The 13,399-nt window shown below is 36.9% G+C and overlaps 1 long non-coding RNA gene across 1 annotated transcript; it reads right to left on the bottom strand.

Moving 5' to 3' along the window:
• Positions 1–1,997: 1,997 nt before the first annotated feature.
• LOC141482823 (uncharacterized) lies at positions 1,998–11,896 on the bottom strand. Its single transcript, XR_012465743.1, has 2 exons — positions 11,793–11,896; positions 1,998–3,141 (listed from the first exon to the last, which is right to left on the bottom strand). It is a non-coding gene; the product is annotated as an uncharacterized lncRNA (long non-coding RNA).
• Positions 11,897–13,399: the final 1,503 nt, after the last annotated feature.

The raw sequence follows: 13,399 nt of genomic DNA, 5'->3' as shown, positions 1-13,399 counted from the left end.
TATTCAGGTAATATTACATGAAAGTCCTAACATATTCAGTCAAATTTTGTGGAGCGATGAATCGCGATTCCACAATAATGGAATTGTGAATCGACATAACAGTCACTATTGGTCTCAAGAAAATCCCCACTGGGTCCGCGAAAGTAATTTTCAAACTACTTGGGGTATTAATGTATGGTGTGGATTGTTCAATGGCCGCATCATAGGACCTTACTTTTTCAATGAAAATCTCAATGGATTGCGATATTTACATTTTTTAGAAAATGATTTGATCCAGTTGATGGAAGATATTCCCATAGCAGAACGACAAGGAATTTGGTGGCAACAAGATGGTGCTCCTCCTCACAATTCTCAGGTTGTTACTGAATATCTGGATAGAACGTACCCAAATAGATGGATTGGTAATAAGGGTCCAATGCGGTGGCCGGCTCATTCCCCAGATTTATCACCGCTTGATTTTTTCCTATGGGGTTATTCAAAAGATATTGTTTTCACTACTCCCCCTTTGAATGTGGATGATCTGAAAATGAAAAATCAACTAGCGTGCAGTGATTTTACGCCTGATATTATAAGAGCGACTTGTACGAGAGAAGTGAGTCGACGTTTCGAAGCCTGTATAATATCTAATGGGCATCACTTTGAACAATTTTTATGACTTATATTTGGGTACCTACCATTCTTATGAAATGATTCATCAAGTTATATTATTTACATTGTTATTAATTAAAGATTTGTTTTCGAATACACCTCTTTCAATTTCGCAATTGTTTCATATTCAAAATGATTCCTGACTGAATTCCACAACTCAAAATTGAAACCATTACTTCGAACACCCAAAATTTTGACTAATTTTCATGTGATCTGATGCAGAGAGAATAATTGTATGAAATATTTTTAAAAATAATAGTCGTTCTCAAGACTTTACATTTTAAGCAATAACTCAACAACGCCGTAACCGAATTTCAAAAACCAAACATGAAATGATATCAGAATTTAACGTAGCATCTGAATATGTAATGATATACAGGGCATTCTATTTAAAAAAATGGAATTTTGGTCTGTAGCACGTACACCAAACACCCCGTATATTTAAAAATTATATCAAAATATAGCTCTCATGAACTCCTAAAACTTTTGTATGAAACATTTTTGTGTATCTTCTTCAACAAACCAGATATTGCCTGTCACATAAAATGTGGGACACCCGGTATATATATATATATATATATATATATATATATATATATATATATATGTATGTTATTTTGTGTAATAGTATTGTTTTCATATGCTTTGTCAATAAGATTTTTTCTTAGACAATAAAGTACAGTGATTCATTGATTGATTAATATTTGTTGTTATTGTTACATGATTAGTAATGAAAAATTGTAAAAATAATAATTCCCAAAAGAAACATTTAATTCTCCATATTATTCCTTGTGAGGTCCAGGGATATGCAATTAGGTCGACTTTTATTTCTTAAAAACTAATCAAGTTCCAAAAAAAATCAGAAGACAAAAAAGTTGTATTTCTAATTGCTCAATCCAAAGAAATGATAAAAATTGTGCAAAAGTCAGTGGCGTAAATTTTTAGGGCAAAAATATTCGTTCAAATCCCGCTCGAGACGCCACTGGACTTAATAAATTGAATCACGTTCGGGCTAAATTAGCTCCTTAATGTTATAAATACCATTGCCAAATTACAACAAAATTAGGTAAAGGATATTTAAGATATTTACGAATAACTTTTTTTTTTATTTTAACACCCTGTAGCTTGAGAACGAAGGATTTGCGGACCCATGTTTATATGAATATTTCGTCTTAAAATTACCTAAAGAATCGTCTGTTAAATTTATGGTACATACTTAATTAACACCCTCTCCCCCACCCTCTCATTCCATCATACACCAAAATGTACTATTTAGCTTGGCAGCGGAAGGATTACTTTTGTTTTGTGTTATAATATTACCATACTACTGGGTATTGAAAGAAGTGAAGTGAATTTTGATTGGTTTATTACATATCAAAGTGAATGGGACACAAAAACAAAGTGCAATACACAAAAAAGTCAGTAAAAAATACAAACAAGTGATTGAAATGCTTCTAAATTAAACGCTTATCTTCAAAAACACTTTTGGACTAATTGATTCTCAAAAAAAAAATACGAATCGAAAATATTACTTGCATTATTAGGAAGAGTTGTGTCAAGAAAACCATTGCTGGAAAGAAATACTCCTACTGGGAACTGGAGTGAGTAACTTCAATAAAAAGTGGCAAACAAAAGCCTTCATTTGAGAAACAGTACTCCAACTCCAATGTATAGATCCCGGACTGAGTCTTGGCCGGTGGGAGAAATCGTATCAGCGTAAGTAAAGTTTACGTCGGTATATGTATATGTGTATGCAATTTACTTTCAAACTCCATCACTGACTAAATACGGTCCTGAATTTGAATGTTTACGGCTTACATAATCTAACTGATAACAGATTTCTGCACATCTACTGCATATCTTGAGGGAGGGGCTTCTCACCGGTCATGACTCAGTCCAACAGCTGTATATAGAAAAATTATTCTTTCATCATCAATAATTACGCTGACGATTGCTGAACCGACAATCCTCAACGACGATTTAAAATTATTGCAATGACAAACATTGATATGCGATGATTAAATGAAATAGAATGATCGAATTATTTATTCGAGAATGAGAAATAAAATTAAATTGAATTCTAGGAATATTCTTTCATACTTGACACATCTCCCCCCTCACACTTAGAAAAGCTGGCCTCCAGCTTGAAGGTAATAAGTTATTAAATGAGTTTTGAAAAAAACGTATTCAAAACAGAACAAAATAATTCATAAAATCAACAGTTTTGGTCATAGGATTCTCACGGGCACTAAAAACCGAGTTCGGCACTGTTCACTTCAGTTCTGTCTGGGAAGACTGCCATAGCTACATTCCACTTACGTCGCAACGCCCTCTTGGTTGAATGTTCCATGAGCTGCAGTGTCGCCAACACAGCAAATGAAAATGATAATGCTGCACCCAGTCCGGTGTTGTGTACTTTTTTATGATACTCGAGCATAAATATTCTCAAGAAAGAATCAGGGCTGAGGGCCATGCACTATCAGCTAACAGTATCTGCAAAGGAAACCATACACTTTTAATAAAATATCATACTTGTTCATATCACTGAAAATGTCAATAACAAATGAAATTATATTGGGAGAGATAAGAAGAATTAGGCAGGAAATAAAATTGTTAACTGAAGCAGTAGAAGAGAAATCAAGTTTGAAATTGGAAGACTTAAACCGACGCATCAGCATTTTAGAGCAAGACAACGATAAAATCACGAACAACTTTGAAAGATTGGAAAGGAAATCTAAAGAAAACAATATTATTATTTTTGGTTTGAAAGCTAATTCGGAAGATATATCAGCAGACTTCATCAAAAAGGAATTTAAAAAATCTAGTCGGTGTAAACATTGTTGAAAGTGATTTAAATAATTCCTATCCACTTGGAAAAGCAAAAAACGCCCCAATAAAAATTGAATTCACATCATTTTTTATAAAGGCAGCCATTCTGAAAAACGCTAAAAAGTTTAAAGGTACCAATATTTCAATCGCTAGTGACTTGACAGTTGAACAGCGAAAACAAAATCAGATATTAAGAAAACATCTCAACCTAGCAAAGGGATACAACGAAGAAATGGATAGCTATCTGAGAGACTTTGATATTGAACAAATAGAAACAAATACACACATCGAAATAGTTTAGGGATATTTTTTAAAATGGCAATAATTTTTTTAGATCGCTTTAGGGAAAAAAAGTCGACGGGTGATTATTAAACGAATGTAACTTACAACAAAATTTATTAAATGGTCAAAAATACTGAGTGCGCATATAAGCAAAACTAAAAAAAATATGGCTCTTCTTTGGCACCCCGAAAAAAAATCATAAAAAAAAATCATAATACAAAAAAAATTGGAATCAGTACAAAGTATGGCCTCCACGCTGGTTTATTACGGCCCTACATCTATCGTGCATCGACAAAATGAGATTGTCAATGTCTTGTTGAGGTACATTTGCTCATTCAGCGATTAAAAGCTCTCTCAATTGAAACGTTGTGTGAATGTTCCCCATATGCGGAGTAATTCTTCGTTGAAGCATGTCCCACACATGCTCGATGGTCATGGCAATACATCAACTCCTTCGTTGGTGAGCCAGTCAGTCACTAGACGCGCGACATGTGAACGAGCTTTATCGTGCATTAGGTGGAAGTTTTCACCAACAGCACCAGCAAACGGACGGACGATAGGTAGAAGAATGGTGTCGAGGTACTGTCGAGCTGTGAGGGAGCGATTTGGAAAAAAGGGATCGATTCTGCCGCCGATCATGATTCCGCCCCATAGCATTACTGTACCACCTCTGTATGTGTGGACTTCGTGGACGTGTCTCAAATGTTCATTATTTCCAGGTCGTCTCCACAGTTTTACTCGATGAGAATCTGGGTGAAATCCAAATCTGGATTCGTATGTAAACAAAACTCTGGCCCAATCATTGGCATCCCAGTTTTGATGTTCTTGACACCACTCTAATCTTCTACCGCGATTGCCTCTCGACAAAGGTGGACATCTAAGTGGCCTTCTGTTGTGGAGATCTGCTTCATGCAGTCGATTTCTGACAGTATCACGACCAATGGTTACCTGGTGCGTCTGCTGCAACACGTTAACCAACTCAGGTGCTGTGATTGTCGGTTGTCTTCTTGCGGTTAAGTCCAAAAATCGATCTTGAACTGCAGTTGTAGCGCGTCCTCGCCCTGGAAGTTGTTCAGCTGGACTGCCAGTTTCACGGAAACGCCGCCACAATCGACTGATAACACTTTGAGAGACCCCCAAACGAAGAGCTACATCATTTTGTCGCATGCCACCTTGAAGAAGCCCTACAGCTCTATTCATCTCAGCCAATGGTAAATGATGGCGTTCCATGTTGAAGCACAATATTTCCAGTTTAATTGCTGAGCAAGAACTGCATAGAATGTATAAACTCGACACTTTCAGATTATTCATTTTAGCCGAAAACCTACAGTTTGTAAAAAACTTGATAAAAGATTAGTTACCGTTTTTGCAGGCTTTGTTCAACCCATAGAAATCTACAGGGTTGTCGAGTGTACCAATTTAATCGAAATTAAACGACCTCATGCATTTATTTTTATGATATTTAGTATGTTATAAAAATATCCGTAGACTTTTCCGATGTGTGTATTATCAGCGGTACTCTAGAGTATAACATGTTTTTCAGGAGCAGTGCAAATAAAGTGCAAATAAAAACTCAGATGAGTTGAAAGTTTTACTATCGGATATAATAAATATTTTTGATTTCATTGTAATCACAGAAACTTGGCAAATACCACATATATCTCTGATTAATATTAATGGGTATCAACTATTCTATAACGAAAGTTCCTTCAAGCAAAACGATGGAACAATTATTTTTGCGAAGGAGAATCTAAGCTGTATATGTGGTTAAACTTGAAATAAATATGTTGGAGTTGACCACTACTTTGAACAACACCAAAATATTACTAAACGGGATTTACAGGCCATGTCCAATATCTGAAAAAATCTTCATAAGTAACCTGTCAGACTACCTCAAACATTGTCAAACCTCAGATCTTCACATAATTACGGGCGACATTAATATTAAAAAAATAGTGATAACCATGTACAAGAATACCTGAATGTAATGGGCGAGGAAGGTTTGCTTAATAAATAAATGCACTAGGAATATACAGTGTGTGACAACGAAAACTTAACAGAGCCGTTTTTGATTATAAAAAGTATGATTTTTAAAAAAAGCTCGGACACGTCGGTTTCTAATTAAGGGGGGACACCTTTCAGACTAATCAGATTTTTTGTAGTACGCACCCCCTCGGAGGGATGCGTCCGACGACCCTTATTTAGATAGGGAAAGTAGGTCGAGTGGCACCTTGTTTTAAAGATCTTTCGAATACCTTTACAACTCTGTTACAAGAAGTTTTTTGTAACGATTAGTTTTCAAGATTATTTGAAGATTTAAAGGTATTTTTATTGAGTTCAACTCTTTTTAAAATAAATCAAATTGTTTTTGAGGTACAATTTACGTTCAGAACTTTCATTTAAAAAAATAAATTTTTGCTTTTTATGACAACCTGCTAATACGTGTCCATTTGATGTCATAAAAAAGTAAGAATTATTTGTTTATTGCGAGGAGATTTTTTCGGGGGATGGGGTTGGTTACCACCCTTACATTTTAGGTAAATTGAGTGGCACCTCCTTATGAAGGTTGCCTTTTGACGTGGATATTTTATGCTTCTAATAAAAGAGTGAATCATACTAAAAACTTACCTACACAACGAATACAACCTGCTGTTTTCCTTGAATGCTGATGACACAGAAAAATTTAGAAAACTGTTTTAGGGTTAATAAATCCCAATAATTGTTTTTAAAGCACACACAAAAAAAGTAACACCTAATAAGGGTAACTCACATAGGAAATTTAGAGTAAATGTTCAAATTGTGCGCCATTTTGCCCCATGCAACAATAAAGATTTTGTTCGAATTTTGCTTTTACATTATTCAACACCTCAGGAGTTATAGCTCAGCATTCATCAATAATTCTACGACGTAATTCATCCAAATTGGCTGGCTGTGTAGCATAAACTTCAGACTTTAAATATCCCCACAAAACGTAGTTCAATGGTGTTAAATCTGGTGATCGTGCTGGCCATTCAATTGGACCTCTTCTGTCTTTCAAAATGATTATTCAAAAAATTTCGAACCTGCTGGGCATAATGGGGTGGTGCACCTTCCTGTTGAAAATGGATAAATTCATCTTGACATCTTGGATCCTGTTCAATTATTTCAACTATACGAGGTTGTATTGCCTCTTCAAGAAGTTGTAAATAAGAATCACCGGTTGAATTTCCATCAATGTAAAATGGACCTATAATATGATTGCCTAATATTCCGGCCCAGACATTCAACTTTTGGGGATGTTGAGTATGTATTTCTGCGTATTGTCTTGGGTTTTCATCCGACCAATAACGGCAATTGTGACGGTTCACGCAACCATTTAAATAAAATGAGTGTTCGTCCGAAAAACAGATTTTATAAAGCAGCTCGGGATTTTGCTTTAATCTCTCACTCATGCCCTCACAAAACTCCTGTCTTCGGTCAAAATGATTGTCATTGAGTTCATGAACAAGTTTAATTTTGTATGGATGGAATTTGTGGTTTTTAAGGATTCTCCATGCGCTCATATGACTTATTCTGGCCATTGCTGACCAATCACCCCAATCGCATTATCGTGATTCACTACCCTTCTCTAAACATTTCTTTTCTTATTTAAAACCGAACCTGTCTCCCTGAATTTTGTGACCAAATCCAGAACGTGATTTCTGCTTAGGTGTCTACCAGGGTTTTGCTCGTTAAATTAAATTGATGTTCTATCAGCATTTTGGTCGTTGCCAAAAAATAAAGCAATAACTGAAACCCTTTCAGCAGCAGTGTGAGGCATTTTTAAACAAATAACAATACACGACCTGTTTAAACAAAACAATCGAACGATGTACTAATGAAAACTGGAAGAAGAGGAGTGGGTATTGATTTAAAAAAAAGGATTTTATTTAACAAAAAACTGATAAGAAGAACTGCTCGAATTTTTTTTATTTAGGCATAAAAGTTACCGAGTGGTCTGTCTAATGTATTATTAACATGGCAATTTTAACTTCAAATTATCTCGAAAACTAATCGTTACAAGAGTTGTAACGATTGAGTTGTAAAGGTATTCGAAAGACCTTTAAAACAAGGTGCCACTCGACCTACTTTCCCTATCTAAATAAGGGTCGTCGGACGCACCCCTCCGAGGGGGTGCGTACTACAAAAAATCAGATTAGTCTGAAAGGTGCCCCCCTTTGATTAGAAATCGACGCATCCGAGCTTTTTTTAAAAATCTTACTTTTTATATTCAAAAACGGCTCTTTTATGATGAGAAATCGTGCTTGGATCATATATTCGTAAAAACAAAAAAGTCCCTTTATAAAAATATTCCTGTAGACCTCGAAACTAACATAACAGACCATTATTGCATCATAAATCATTTCACTACACACGAAAAAATACGAACTGATTCAGAACGTTGACGTATGTACCGAAAATTTAATAAATACAATAAAAAGTGCCAAATTTTCCTTTAATCCGATATGAAATTTAATATTTTAGAAGTGTGACTTGACTAAAGCTTTTATAATCTTATTCCACTTTGTTCGTTTATTGTTGAGTCTTTGGTTTGAATTTTAAATCTTCTAGTATAAACAATTTTTGGATTTGTATGTTTTTATATTTAAACAAAATTAGAGAATATTTGTATTTTAATGATGTTCACGTCACATGTTCAAACAAAGATTCATTTGGTTTGTTATTGAATCGTTTAGATTTACATCCTTTTATATTTAAACAGATCTGGAGAACATTTGTATTCTAGATTAGCGTTTCCCAACCTGTGGTCCACGGACCCCTGGGGGTCCGCGAGTATATGTATGGGGGTCCGCGGTGTCTTCTCTGGACCATATATAAATCGCTCATTAAATGCAAAAGGGCCGCTAAACGAAACATTAGCAAACCAGTTTTATTAGAAAAATGTGATCTAAGCACACGATATTTAAAAAAAATCAACAAAGATGCATCCAATGATGTATAACAGTATTATTAATCTATAAAAAAAAAGAAGAAAAAATACATAAATTGGTTTTTCAAATTTTGTTTTGGCTCTCCTGTAAAAAAATATATTTGGGATTGCTTCCCTTTTGCATTTAATGAGCGAAATGCTTAATTTTTCGTATTCGCACGGCGAACGTGCGGTGAGCGAGAGCGAATGAATGATGTGAGTGAAACAAGTGCGTGCTTGCGTCGCGCCTGGCCGGGACTCTTCCCCCACCACACCGCACCGCATTGCTCGCAAATTACGCTTACACCCGCCGCCCGCGATTAGTGCAATTGTTTTGATTTGTGTTGTGTTGCGTCCGAGATTAAAATAGTAAAATTACGTTTTTCAAGTTATTGTGACCTGTGAAAATAAAACGTTGGTTAAAACCAAATGACTCTACTTTGGACGAAGCAAATGAAAAACCTTCGACTTCAAAGGTTAAACGTCGTAAGTTTTGCGACGAATACTTAGCTTTCGGTTTCACAAGTACCAATTTAAACGGGGAAGACAGACTGTTTAGTTATCGATGGGGTTTAGGCATTAATAACTAGTATCAACGTATAACTCTTAGTTTATTTCAAGACTCTCAACCTGTTGCACCAACAGAGAGAGAGCCCGGTGCCCACGTCCCTATTCTGACAGCCATCTTTCGCCGTGTCTCTGAACCCACCAAAGGTATCACATCGTGAATGATAGAACACAGAGACCTCAGTACGTCATATGCTACGAAGTTTTGTCAAATGAGTCGATGAAACCGGCCAAACTCCGACGTCATTTAGAAACAAAACACCAGGAATATCGTGACAAATCAAAAGCCTTTTTCAAAGTTGAAGCCACGCAATTGGAACAAAGCACAAAAACAATGATAAAGACTGCTACTGGGACCAATAACGAAAGTGTTGTATTAGCGTCCTACCAAGTATCTTTGCTAGTTGCAAAAAGTGGTGAGCCCCACACCTTTGCTGAAGACCTAATTTTACCGTGTGCTAAATCATGGTTTCTGCTATGTTAGGTGACAAAGCTTCAAAAGAATTGGACGTTGTATCGTTATCAAACAACACAGTGAAGAGGAGAATTGATGATTTGTCGGGAAATGTTAAAGAACAGCAGATTTTCTACGTTAAAGCAAGCAGATTTTATGCTTTGCAATTAGATGAGAGCACAGATATTAGCAATGATGCAAACTTGCTTGCATATGTTGGTTACGAACACAACAACAGCATAAGTGAGGATTTTTTATTTTGTTTACCTTTACCTTCGCACACAACAGGTGAAGCAATATTTGAAGTATTGAACAACTTTATGTCCACTCATGAAATTACATGGGACAAGTGTGTGGCAGTTAACACCGACGGTGCTCGGGCTATGACCGGGACACGAATAGGGCTGCAGGCGCGCGTCAAGAAGATGAATCCAGCTATTATCTGGCATCACTGCTGCATTCATAAGGAGGCATTAGCAGCAAAAAAAACATGCCAGGACAATTAAAAACAGTGTTAGACGACATAGTGCAGGTGGTGAATTTTATTAAAGCTGAGCGTTTAAATTCCCGTATTTTCGGTATCATTTGTGAAGAAATGGGAAGCATTCACAAGCAGTTATTATTGTACCCTGAAGTCCGTTGGTTATCTCGTGGCAAAGTTGTGAAGCGTGTTTTTGAGCTGAGAGATGAGATCAGAATGTTCTTTTTGAAGAATTCTGGACATAGCGTCAGCAAATATGCTGATCACTTCAATGACTTTGGATGGCTTACAATGGCAGCATATTTGGCTGATATATTCAGTGCCCTTAACGAGTTGAACTTAAGTCTACAAGGGAGAGATACCAACATCTTCCAAGTCGATGATAGAATTGAAACGATGCTTGACCTTTGGATAAATCGTACAATTCAAAAAAACTATAATCACTTTCCAACACTGTCAGCGTTTTTGGAGTCCTCTGGTGAAGCAATATTGCCAGCACAAGTACAAGATGAAATGGTGACACATCTCCGCACTTTGAGGTCTACGTTTCGGGATTATTTTCCAGTACCCGACAAAAATAAAAATTGTATATCAGACCCTTTCAACACAGATGTTTCTGATATTACTGGCTTGACAGCGGCACAGGAAAACCAATTAATAGAAATATCCGGTGCAGACCACACGGCACTCACCCAGTAAAGTTATCGGTCAACCACCCTATCCCGCATCTGCGGGCAACAGGCGTTGGCCGATTTCAAGCTAGATGTGTGGGAGAGGTGTCTCGCAAGAGCCCTCGGCGGTTACTCATCCAACGCTGGAAAGGTAGCTTTCCTAACATGAGTGCCCCTTGGGGTAACGTAAGGGTATGCGGTGCAGACCACACGGCGTACACCCAAAAGTTGTTGATGAACCGCCCCATCCCGCACCTATACGGGTAATGGGCGCGACATCTTCGACATATGATGTGTGGTAGAGGATGCTCGTGAGAGTCCTCGACGGTTACTCATCAAACGTTGGAAAGGGAACTTTCCTAACATGAGTTCTAGGGGGGAGGTGAGTGCCCGCTCGCGGCTGGAGGCTAGTGAGCCTCATCTCCAACTGGCGTTGGCCTCTTAGGGGCAGCGGCTCCGCTAGCGGGTAAAGGGATACAGGGTTGCGGTAATCCATTCATGGGTGCATTGCAGCCCCATTATGAGGCACTGGACGGCTTATGCTGTTCCGTGATCCTCGCCTGCTTCTGTACGGATCCGAGCGTTCGAGGTGTTGGGGCTCGCGGTCCTTCCGGGCTCTAGTATCCGAGTCTAGTCTTGGAGGGCACCAAGGCAGACGCTTGAGGTGTCGGAACCCGGTTGGACGGAGCTACTAGTATCCGAGCTTAGGACAAATACAGAAACAGATTACAAGTAGAATCTGATTTGAGATTACATCTTAGTAGCAACATCAACCCGAATATTCCTGATTTAGTTGCAAAAAAGGAACACCAACCTTCACATTAATTTTTTTTTCATATTTTTCATAATAAACAGTTATAATTACCTCCTGTATTTGTTTTTTTTTGTATCTGTAATAACTAAAATGAATACCTAATCCGTTTTTTTGCTGTTTATTTTATTAAGGGGGTCCGTAAAAACTGTGCTTGATTTCCTAAGGGTCCGTGGACCGAAAAAGGCTGGGAAACGGTGTTCTAGATGATTGTTCACATTTAATGTTTGGACAAAGATTTCATGCCACACATGGATTCATTTCCTTGTGGTTTTTTTTTCTGTTTTGTTCATTTTATGATTGGTAGAATTAGTATATGTAATGAAATAGTACGAATAAAACATTATTAATATAAATTATTAACTCCCTTACGTTTTGTCGGTGGACTGCCTGGTTGACCCTGGACTAATAACTTATTGTCCTGCTGTCGATGCTGATTGCTTGTTTGGCTCAGTTCCTCTGATACAACGGTGTTTGATGTGGCGATTGTTTCTGGAACTATACATACTCTCCGGATACGGGTTGTTCGCCTGATGCTACGTTAGCTGAACTGATGGTTGGAACGGTAATTAACTTTACTTCTCCCTCCTTTGTTTATTTACAAACTGACAGGTTAAGATGTTAACCTGTGATTCGAAGTCTAGATTCCTGGATGAAATTTGCCGAATCGGGAAGCCAAACACTCCATTTTGGGATTGTTAGTCGCAGTGTGGTAATTGTTACAGTGGTTTAACTATTTTTACAACCTCCTGGTTGTGTTTTCCCGACACTGTAACGATAACTTTAGCATACACCGGACTAATTGTGTTTGGACCAGGTACGTAAATTTCAGCATTCGAGTCGGTCTAGGCGTGGTGTCCAGCTGTAGTCATAGAAAAATTTTCGGGTTCAGGTGATGTATATCTTTTTTGTGGAGTGCTTTCTTAGGACTTTGGGACTGGGTGCTGCCTTGGAGTGAGTTTGTTGCATGGTGGATACTGCTTGGATCAAGTCTGATGGTGTGCCGTCTCTCCTCTTCAAATTAGTGCCTCCGTGATGACCAAGGTTACATGAAACAAATTTTTTGCAGTAAGTACTCTTAATATAACAAATTATAATTCTTGTATGAATCAAAACAGCGTGGTTTATTTAACTATTGGGTTCATTACATTAACGCAGGAAGTTATTCTTGCGAATTTGAGTTCTATATGAACTTCAAGAGCTAACTATCATTAAAATATAGGTATTACATTTTAACATACGTTTAGTCAGCATTCCTTACTTATCATGAACTCATTTATACATGTGGTGGATCTACATATTCTACATATATTCAAATTATATACCAATTAAAAAAATAATAGCATTCGCCCCCCTTTTCGTTTCTGTTTTGCTATTAACATTTTGAGTAAAAAATAACTTAACCTCTATAATAACCTGACAAAAACAATAATTCGGAATAATAGAGAGCCAAAATATTTCTTTCACATTTATATTTTAATTTTGAAAATAAAAATATAGGTATAGGGGTTGTTTCTCTTTCCGATGAAGTGGGCTATTTACCTATTTTTGCTGTTCATTTCTCATGATATTATTTTATATTACTCGTCTGTCAATTTTTGATGAAACAAAGTATATAATAATTATTATTAACCAGGGAATTACTGTTTCAACTATTATACTTTGAAGTAAGCAAACAACAAACAAACTTTGAAGTAAGCAAACAAGT

The sequence above is a fragment of the Leptinotarsa decemlineata genome, unplaced genomic scaffold, assembly GCF_025532065.1.
Source record: "Leptinotarsa decemlineata unplaced genomic scaffold, Ldec_3_MD MMD2_tig00001973_RagTag_RagTag, whole genome shotgun sequence".
NCBI classification, from domain to species: Eukaryota; Metazoa; Arthropoda; class Insecta; order Coleoptera; family Chrysomelidae; genus Leptinotarsa; species Leptinotarsa decemlineata.
This window is presented reverse-complemented; position numbering and strand designations above follow the sequence as displayed.